Source organism: Callithrix jacchus, chromosome 3, assembly GCF_049354715.1.
Source record: "Callithrix jacchus isolate 240 chromosome 3, calJac240_pri, whole genome shotgun sequence".
NCBI lineage: Eukaryota > Metazoa > Chordata > Mammalia > Primates > Cebidae > Callithrix > Callithrix jacchus.
In genome coordinates this window covers 30,549,819-30,561,430 of record NC_133504.1, presented here as the reverse complement: position 1 = coordinate 30,561,430, position 11,612 = coordinate 30,549,819, and positions in this window count along the sequence as shown.

Here is an 11,612-nt window from a genome sequence, read left to right as displayed (position 1 = left end):
TCACACCTATAATCCTGGCAATTTGGGAGGATGAAACAGGAGGATTGCCTGAGATCAGGAGTTTGAGACCAGCCTGACAGACATGGTGAAACCCCATCTCTACTAAAAATACAAAAATTAGCTGGGTGTGGTGGTAGACACCTGTAACCCCAGCTTCTCGGAAATCTGAGGCAGGAGAATCACTTGAACCCAGGAGGCGGAGGTTGCAGTGAGCTGACATCACACCACTGCACTTCAGCCTGTGTGACAGAGCAAAACCCTGTCTCAAAAAAAAAAAAAGAAAAAAATGAAATGAAGCTTTTACTTATCTTTTAATTTGAGATAATAAATTTAAGCCTTGTTCTCACTAGACACAAACATGCATTTTCAGATTTATTTTCTAATATTTCTAGAATGGAACTCTGATTTTCTATCTCTGTGGTGGAGGTATTTCCTCTTCTAGGAATTCCCTGTCTCATCAATCCAAACTCTCTCCCACCCTGAGAGTCATTGTAAAGCTCATTTTCCTCATGAAGCCCACCCTATTCAGTTAGTTTACAATAATCGTCATCCTGATAACAATCACAGTTCTTTTATTAGCAGGCTTTTAAAGCCATTTGTCACTTTCTACTTTATTTCCTTAGATTTTTATCAGTATTAAAATGTGAGTTCAGTGAAGACAAGATTTAGCTCCTAAAGCTTAGGGTACAAGCCTTGGCTTAATGTGAATGGCCCGAGAACTGCCTTAAATATGGGCATTCCTGTGTGGACTGCAGGACATATTGCATAAAACTAAATGAAATACAGAAAATTACTGTTTTCTAAATTAATCACAGTCCAATGTCCAAAGGTCATGCTTGGAAGACAAACCTAATGCCCCTAATTTAATTATTAAATAGAACTTTTTCATAAAGATGCCTTCTGGCCACAGTGGCTCACTCTTGTAAACCCAGCACTTTGGGAGGCTGAGGTGAGAAAATCACTTAGAACAGGAGTTTCAGACCAACCAGGGCAACATAGCAAGGCACTGTTTATTAAAAAAATACATTAGCTGTCATGGTGGTGCATACTTGTAGTTTCAGCTGCTCAGGAGGCTGAGGTGAGAGGAGTGCTTGAGCCCAGGGGTTTGAGGCTGCAGTGAGTTGTGATCACACCACTGCACTCCAGCCGGAGGGACAGAGTGAAACTCCATCTAAAAAATATAAGAAAAAGATTATAATCCCTTAATAATAAATATATTTACTTATATACTTATATATCAAATACATAAATATGGTGATGTTTATATAATAAAAAGGTATTATAATAATTGGATATTTTCATAAACATGTATACAATGTTCTAAAGTTTCAACATTTTCTTTCTTTCTTTTCTTTGAGGCAGAGTTTCTCTCTTGTTGCCCAGGTTAGAGTGCAGTGCAGTGGCACAATCTCAGCTCACTGCAACCTCCATCTTCTGGGTTCAAGTGATTCTCTTGCCTCAGCCTCCCGAGTAGCTGGGATTATAGGCTATGCCATCACACCTACATAATATTTTTGTATTTTTAATAGAAACAGGGTTTCATTTGTTGGCCAGGCTGGTCTCAAACTCCTGTCCTCTGGTGATCCGCCCACCTGGGCCTCCTAACGTGCTGTGATTTCAGGTGTGAGCCACTACGCCTGGCCAGCTGTCTTCATTTTAAAAACACATTTGTTCTTACAAAATGTGTAATAATTCTTTCTATAGATAGCTAAACTAGCTGCTCTCTACCATGATGTTCAGGAATCTAAAATTTATTTTTAGCATAAATCCCATCTAATCCATTTCTTCACCTTACCCACCCCTATTTTCCTCTTCCTTCTTGGTATCATGGAAGGCATGGCCATTCCTTCATATGTGCTGTGGGTCCCCTTCTCTCTGTAAGATTTCTTAGGAATTTCAAGCTGCCACTTATACCTTTACTTCGTCTTCCCTCTCTGGATCATCTTATCCACCTAGAGGTTTAGATGGTGATAAGCCTATATACTAAAACAAACAATACACACATATACATCCATGTACCCTTCAGTCAATGCTCTCATGATTTTTCTGCACTCACTTTCCCCAATACGTTATTTTACATTCACACCTAAATCCACTTTAATCTGTCTTACACCTCTTTTAGAGTGAACCTTCTTTCTAATTTTTTTTTTTTTAAGATGGAGTTTTGCTCTTGTCACCCAGGCTGGCGTGCAGTGGTACCATCTCGGCTCACTGCAACCTCCACCTCCCAGGTTCAAGAGATTCTCCTGCCTCAGCCTCCGAGTAGTTGGAATTACAGGCATGTGCCACCATGCCCAGCTAATTTTTGTACTTTTAATAGAGACAGGGTTTCACGATGTTGGCAGGCTGTTCTCCAACGCCTGACCTCAGGTGATCCATCTGGCTTTGCCTCCCACAGTACTGGAATTGCAGGCCTGAGCAACTGTGCCTGGTCTGATCAGTCTAAATCAATTGACAAATTTACATCTTCTTCCTGATTTTACAACAGAACTTAGCAGCTGGGTACTCAGCCTGTTAAAGTCCTTCCTTCAATTCCAGGGCACCATACTTACTTATTTCCACTAAATTCTCACCTGATCCTCTGCTTCCCAGGCAGGCTGTTCTACCTTGCAAGATATAATAGAATGTATCTCCACTCTCTCCTGCTCTGTTTCATCCTATCCTGTAGCCTCAATTGCCTCATTACACTTAATTATCCTACTCCTGAGACAAAAGAAAAAGAAGATGACCACTCAAATGAGATCAAGCCAGGGCTATTTATTCAGAGTTTACATAGCAAGGGAGTCAGCCAGCATCACTTGAGTTTGGCAGACAACCAAGGCAGGCGGAGAAGCAGGAGAGCTTTATTGTGAGAAAAAGGGAAGGCTTTCGGTATGATGTGACTAAGGAGATCATTAGCATGGGAAAGCTGAAGCCAGGCTATCTAGAAGCAGGATATTCCATTTAATTTGCGGAACATATGTGGTTTTCTCCAGTTAGTCTTAAGTTAGAATCCAGGGAGGAGGGATGAAAAGGAAGCTGGTGGTTATTGACGGAATCTTGACCATCTGGGACCAGCTGCTGCAGAGGTTGTGATTTGGCTTCCTGGGCTGGTTGCTGCAGATTGTGGGTCAAAGCATTAATACAGGATCTGGCCACTGTACACTTGTACATGTTCAGTCTCCCAGTTCCCAGTTTGTCACCAGTTCACATCACATGAGCTCAACTACTGTTTACCATGCAGCAACCTCCTCACATCCTCTTCTGCTTCTCTTTTGTTTATTCTTCGTATTTCGGCTTCCATACTGCTTCAGGTCCTTTAGTGATTGCTCATTACTCTTACAATTGAAATAAAATTCTGACTGTAAACTGCAAAACTGCTTCTTGGTTAGTTTGTCAAATACGTATATTCCTTACCACTTCAGGGTTTTTACACATTATTTTCTTAGCCTAGACATGCTTTATTTTCGTACTCTTCACCTTTTTCCTACACAATCAAAATTTGGATTGAATGTCACTTCTCTTGAGTGTTTGTATGTGTTTGTATACCATATATAACTTCTTTTTTTTTTTTTTTTTTTTTTTATGAGACAGAGTTTCTATCTTGTTGCCCAGGCTTGAGTGCAATGTCACAATCTCAGCTCACTGGAACCTCCACCTGCTGAGCGATCTTCTTGCCTCAGTCTCCTGAGTAGCTGTGATTACAGGCATTACCACCATATCTACCTAATTTTGTGTTTTTAGTAGACACAAGGTTTCACCATTTTGATCAGGCTGGTCTTGAACTTCTGATCTCAGGTGATGATCCATCAACCTCAGACTCCCAAAGTGCTGGGATAACAGGCATGAGCCATGGCGCTCAGCCTGAGTTGTGCTCTTATCGCCCAGGCTGGAATGCAATGACACGATCTTGGGTCACTGTAACATCTGCCTCCTGGGTTCAAGTGATTCTCTTGCCTCAGTCTCCCAATAACATTTTTTATTACACTGGCCAAAGTAACCTTGCTGGGGTGGGATGGGAATGGGGGTGAGGTGGGGGATATGGAGGGGTTGGAGTTCTTTCGGAATCACATTTTACTTATATCAAAATTGTGCTGGAGTTTAGTTCAATTTTTTACTTAGTCTTCATGGTTTTTTTCTAATGGCAACATTTTTATACATACAAAAATTGTATGCGTACAAATATGACATATATACACACTATTTAAGCACATACGAAATCCATTTACTGCTTTATCTTTTATTTAGATGTATTTATTTGTACATATGGAGACAGTGAGTTAGTTGTATGTTTATTTTGCTTTAAGTTCCAAGATACACATGTAGAACACACAAGTTTGTTACATAAATGTGCCATGGTGGTTTGCTACACCTATCAACATGTCACCTGGGTATTAAGTGTCAGGAGTTTCGAATGACACTGTAGTCCAGTCGGCCCTCCATATCCATGGGTTTTTCATTAATTCAGCCAATGGCAGATTGCAAATATTTGGGGGAGAAACAATGGTAGTATCCGTACTGAACATGTTCAAGCTTTTTTCCTTGTCATTGTTCCCTAAACAATACAGTATAACAACTATTTACATATTGTTTGTATTGCATTAGCTATTATAAGAATTCTGGAAACAGTGTAAAGTATACGGAAGGCTGGGTGTAATTTATATGCAAATACTACACCATTTTGTATAAGGGACTTCAGCATCCATGAATTTTTTTATCCACGGAAAGTCCTAGAACCAGTTCCCATGGATACGGAGGGATGAGTGCATTTTACTGTATGGATAGCTTTAATTTGTTTACCTTGACTTTATTGATCAATATTTATGTTTTGTAGTATTTATGCTATTTTGAACAATGTTGCAGTGAAAAGGCATGAATACATATTTGAACATACACTCACTTATTTTCTTACAAAACTTTCCTAGAATTAGAATTGTGAGAACATGCATATTTAATTTTCTCCAGCTATCATTTATACACCAGAAAATTTACCCATTTAAGGTGTACAATTTAATGGCTATTTCTATACTCCTAAGTCGTGCAACCATCACCATGATCAATTTTAGAACATTTCATTATCCCGTAAAGAAACCCCACACTCATTAGCAGGCACTCCCCATTTCTCCTCAGCTCTCCAGTGCTAGACAACCACTGACCTACTTTCTGTCCCTATAGATTTCCCTATTCTGGATATTCTGTATAAATAAAATCCTGTGATATGTGGTCTTTAGGATTAGCTTCTTTCACTTAATGTTTTCAGGGCCCATCCATGTAGTAGCATGCATCAGTACTCCACACCAATTCATGGCTGAATACAAATCCATGGTGTGGAAAAACCACATTTTGTTTTTCCAGTCATCTATTGATGAGTATTTGGGTCATTTCCACTCTTTGGCAAATATGAATAATTCTGTTGTAAATATTAGTGTATAAGTTTTTGTTGGAACATATGTTTTCGATTCTCTGGGAATATAAGCAAAGAATTGTTGGGTCATATGAGGAACTGCCAAGGTGTTTACCACAGAAGCAGCATCATTTCACATTCTCACCAGCCGTAGATATGGGCTCCAATTTCTCCACGTACTTGCCAACACTTGTTATTGTAGCTATCCCAGAGGCTGTGAAGGACAACTTATTGTGGTTTTAATTTGCATTTCCATAATGACTAAAAATGCTCAGCATCTTTTCATGTGCTTATGAAATATATGTGTCTCTTTGGAGAAATGATTATTCAAATCCTTTGCCCATTATTCAGTTGGATTATTTGTCTGTATATTGTATATTTTGAATACAAGGCCCTTATCTGAAATGTAATGTGCAAATATTTTTCTCCATTCTGTGAATGTCTTTTCCTGGTGTTGTCCTTGGCACAAAAAATGTTTTCAATTTTATTGAAGTCAAATTAGGCTATATTTTCTTGGGTAGCTTGTTCTTTAGGTATTATATATTTTTTCAAAAAGAAAAAATTAGTTGAAGGTCACAAAGATTTACATCTACTCTTCTCTTTCTTTTTTCTTTTCTTCTCTTCTTTTTTTTTTTTGAGATGGAGTCTCACTCTGTCACCCAGGCTGGAGAGCAATGCTGTGGTCTCTGCTTACTGCAAGCTCCGCCTCCCAGATTCAAGTAATTCTTTCACCTCAACCTCCCAAGAAGCTGAGACTACAGGTTTGTGCCCACACCTGGCTAATTTGTGTATTTTTAGTAGAGATGGGATTTCACCATGTTGGCTAGGCTGGTCTCGAAATCCTGACCTCGTGATCCACTCACTTCTGCCTTCCAAAGTGCTGGGATTACAGGCGAGAGCCACTATGCCTGGACTTTTTCTTGTTATAAATCTATTTCTGATTTTTATTTCTTCTCCAGCCAGTTTTGGTAATTCGTATCTTTCTAGGAATTTGTTTATTTTATCTAAGTTTTCAAATTTATTGACACACAGTTGTTTATAATATTTTCTTATAATTATTATTTTTTTTCTGTAAGGTTAGTAGGGATGTCCCCTCTTTCATTTCAGAGTAGTAGTTTGAGTCTTTTCTCTTTTATTCTTGGTCAGCCTAAATAAAGCTCATCAATGTTGTTGCTATTTCCAAAGGGACAACTTTGGTTTTGTTGATTTTTGCTATGGATTTTCCACTCTCCAGTTCGTTCATTTCTGCTGTAATCATTATTATTTTTTTGCTTTTGCCTAATTTAGGTTTTGTTTGTTCTTCTACTTTTAGTGTCTTAAGTGTAATGTTAGGTATCCAATCGGGATCTTTCTTCTCTATTACTGTAGATGTTGATAGGTATAACTTTCTCCCTAAGTCCTACTTTAGCTGTATTCCCTAAGTATTCACTGTCAATTATCTCCAAGTGCTCTCTTTTTCCCTTGTGAGTCTTTTAGGAGTTGTTTAGAAGTGTGTTGTTAATTTCCATATATTCGAGAAGTTCTCAAATTTCTTTTGTTATTGATTTCTAATTTGATTCCATTGTTGAATCATCTATTTCTCCTTTCAGTTCTGCCAGATTTTGCCTCAAGTATTTTAGGGCTCTGTTTTTTGGTATATATATCTTCATAATTGTTCTGTCTTCCTCAATTGACCCTTTTAGCATTATAAATGTCCTTCGTTGTCTCTGGTAAACATTTTTGTCTTAATTTTTAAAAATGTCCCATTATTAGCATCTCCACTTCAGCTCTCTTACAGTTACTGCTTACATGTCATCTTTTTCCATCCTTTGACTTTCAATCTATTTTTAGCTTTGAATCAGAAATGTGCCTTTACAAAGAGCATATGATTAGATCAGTTTACAAAAAGCATATGATTAGAGCATTAGGTTAGTTTTTGTTTGTGTTTTTATTTCACCCAGTCTGACACTCTCTGCCTTTTGAATGGATTATTTAGTAAGTTCATGTTTAATTTTATTATTTCTATGGTTGAACTTCTGTATGCAATTTTTCTTCCTCTTTTCTATATGTCTTGTGTCTTTTTTTGTTCCTCTCTTTCTCCTCTGCTTCTTTCTTTGCATTAAATAAATATTTTCTTGATATTTTCTTGGGTCTGTTGTTTGGTCACAAAAAAAAAAAAAAAGAAAGAAAAGAAAGCAACAGAAAGAAAAAGAAAAATAATATTTTGCAGTGTGACATTTTAATTTATTTAACAATTTTTCAGCTGGAAGTGCTGGTTCATGCCTATAATCCCAGAACTTTGGGATGTTGAGGCAGGTAGATCACTTCAAATCAGGAGTTCAAGACTAGTCTGTCTAACATGGCAAAACCCCATCTCTACTAAAAATACAAAAACATTAGCTGGGTGTCATGGAGCATGCCTGTAATGCCAGCTACTCAGGAGACTGAGGCAGGAGAATATAGCTTGAAGCCAGGAAGCAGAGGTTGTGGTGAGACAGGATTGTGCCACTGCACTCCAGTCTGGGAGATAAATATGTATATATTGCAAGTTCGATAAACAAAAAACTCCGTCTCAATCTCATTTATTTATTTATTTTTTACAGAACATACACACATATATATATATATATTTTTTTAGTTTCTCTTTTCTTTCTTTTTTTTCTTTCTTTTAAATTGAGACAGGGTCTTTTTCTGTCGCTCACACTGGAGTCAGTGCAGTGGCATGATCTGGGGTCACTGCAACCTCTTTCTCCTTGGTTCAAGCAATTCTCATGCCTCAGTCTCCTGAGTAGCTGGAAATACAGGCGTGCACCACCATGCCCTGCTAAATTTTATATTTTTGTTAAAGACAGCGTTTCACTATGTTGGCCAGGCTGGTCTCGACCTCCTGGGCTCAAGCAATCCACCCACCTCAGCCTCCCAGAGTCCTGGGACTACCAGCATATGCCCCCATGCCCAGGCACACATACACATTTTTTTCGAGATGAGTTCTTGCCATGTTTTCCAGGCTGGTCTTACTTAAACTTCTGTGCTGAAGCCTTCCTCTCACCTCAGCCACCCCAGTATGTGCGAGTCATCATGCCAGGCCCCATTTCGGTTTTTTTGTTTTGTTTTGTTTTGTTTTTTGAGACAGAGTTTCGCTCTTGTTACCCAGGCTGGAGTGCAATGGCGCAATCTCGGCTCACCGCAACCTCCGCCTCCTGGGTTCAAGCAATTCTCCTGCCTCAGCCTCCCAAGTAGCTGGGACTACAGGCGTGCACCACCACGCCCAGCTAATTTTTTTGTATTTTTAGTAGAGACGGGGTTTCATCATGTTGACCAGTATGGTCTCGATCTCTTGACCTCGTGATCCACCCGCCTCGGCCTCCCAAAGTGCTGGGATTACAGGCATGAGCCACCGCGCCCGGCCCCCATTTCGTTTTTATGTTTCTATTTAGGCAGTCTGAGTTGAGAGAGATAATTCCAGAAGAGGAATCTATGTATTTGTATTGCTAGATTAATTATAGTTAACACCCCACTGTGACTGTGAGACGTGAAGTGACAGTGAAATGTGAAGGAGGTGGAAGCTTCCAGAAATGAAGCCAGAAGCTGCCTTCATGTCTTCAGGAGGAGGCCAAAGAAAACTACCTAAGGAAGTACACCAGTAATTCTCCCCCCATAAAAGATCCCTTTTACTCTTATTTATTAATTTATTTTTATTTAAAAAATCTTTTTTTAGAGACAAGGTCCTACTATATGTTGCCCAGGCTGGTCTCAAACTTCTGGGATCAAGTAATCCTCCTGCCTTATCCTTCCAAAGTGCTGGGATTACAGGTGTAAGCCACCATACCTGACCACCTTCTACTATTTTTTCTTTTCTTTTGTTTTCTTTTTTTTTTTGAGATGGAGTCTTGCTTGTCTCCCAGGCGCTGGAGTGCAGTGGCGCAATCGCGGCTCACTGCAACCTCTGCCTCTCAGGTTCAAGCAATTCTCATGTCTCAGTGTTCGGAGTAGCTGAGATTACAGGCATGTAACACCACGCCCTGCTAATTTTTGTATTTTTAGTAGAGATAGGGTTTCACCTTGCTGGTCAGTCTGGCTTAAGCTCTGACCTCAGGTGATCCACCTACCTTGGCCTCCCAAAGTGCTGTGGTCACAGGCGTGAGCCACCCCACTCGTCCTCCCTTTGACTTTCTTTTTTTTTTTTTAACTACCTTTTACTCTTAAATGAAAATGAGGTAATTATATTTTGCCACTAATATATATTTAAAACTTTCTGCTAAACACTAATTATTAAATAGCCTAACAGAATTAAAAGGTACCTAGGGAACATTTATCTCTTTAATAAAATACTCATAATTAATATGTTGTTTCTGATATCTCTTTGTTGGTGTGGTTTATGTAACGTTTTTAGTTGGTACAAATATCAGGAATAAAAATCCCAAATATTAAGAGAATGGTTCAGATTGCTAGTATGGGTCACTGAGAAAATAAAGATTATTAGGTAAAAAATAATTTAATGTAAAAAATCTCTTTAAAAGTTTAAATTCAGGCTGGGAGCCGTGGCTCATGCCTGTAATCCCAGCACATTGGGAGGTTGAGGCAGGAGAATTGCTTGAACCTGGGAGATGGAGGTCAGACTCTGTCTCAAAACAAATAAATAAATAAAATAAGATTTAATGAAGCTTAAAATTATCCTTTTGAAGACACATAGGTGTTGTATTTCTATTTAAAGGTAAGAATATATAAAGTTGCTTTCAGCACTGAAAAACACTGATAAGCTTCCATGACTTATTATTATAAAAAATATTAAGCATGTGTTCATTGTTTCTCTGGATAGTATTTCTTTGATGTATTTGTTTCTCCCTTGCCGGCCAAATATAGATCTCTCTAGCTAACTTTACTGGATCTATCAGAAGAAGAAGAGGAGTGAAGGAAAGATACCCAGCCACACAAAAGCACTTCATGATGGCAGCAGCGTGATTGCCTGGAAGTTCCTATATAAACAAGGAGCATTTGAAGGCATCTGGGATGGTTTACTAGTTTCACAGAATTTTATTCTTCTTCGTTTCTCTTGAGAGGGAAAATAACATAAATTCAAAAGGATTCCAATCTGAAGCCCAAATTATTGGCCTACATAACAAAAATATCTCATCTTTTCCTGCACATTATTATTCTCTTATGGGTTAAAAAGAAAAACACCTTTTAGTGTCCTTAGAACTCTTTCATGATAATAAGTGCAAGAACTTAAGATGTTCCTTTCATACTCCCAAAGTATTAACGTTGTGTACTTTTCAGTGATTTTCTAAAAACTGCTTAATCTGAAATTAATTTCATTGACCATTTGATTTTGCACAATAAGGAGATAATAACTGGTTCATTTATTGTGTATAGAGAAATAATAAGAAAAGCTATTAATTGCTACCAATTTTATGATAGGCTTTAATATTTATGAAAGCATGATTATTTGATTTAATAAGTAATGCTGTTCATTTGAAGTTAAAAGAAAGCATAAAATCCTAATTATAGTTCATTTTATGTTAAAATTGAACCATTTTTTGTTTTTATTTTAGACAGAGTTTCACTCTGTTGTCCAGACTGGAGCGAAGTGACATGCTCTTGACTCACTGTAACCTCCATCTCCTGGGTTAATAGATCCTCATGTATCAACCTACCAAATACAGGCTGGGATTGCAAGTGTGCACCACCACACCTGATTAATTTTTGTATTTTTTGTAGAGATGGGGTTTCACCCTTTTGCCCAGGCTGGTCTTGAACTCATACTGTAACCATACATATTTGAACCTTTCTCAGCATATAATTATAAAAATCCAATGTTTGATTTTATTTGAAATTTTGTTGTGTGCTTTATTATTTTGTATAGATAATTCCTTAAAAAGGCTTACTTAAAGTTGACATCTAAAATACAGTTATGCCAATGAAGTCCAATTCAGGGTGATATCTGTATCTAAAAGATGAGAGCTCATCATCCTAGTAGGCTTTGTCTTGGTGCTGTTCATTCTCAGATGCTGAGACATGGAAATACAAAATCAGAAGGAATTTAGGGATTTAGTTACTCAAAAAGGAAACTATTCTGTCTAAATTTGAATTTTGTTGATCACTAGGTGTTCCCAGATGTAAAGCAAGCTCTTAATTTGTATTTATTAAAGAATTTTTTTGTTTTTTTTTTTTTAGACAAGATCTGGCTCTATCACCCGGGCTAAAGTGTAGCGGCACATTCTAGGCTCAGTGCAACCTCCACCTCCCTGGC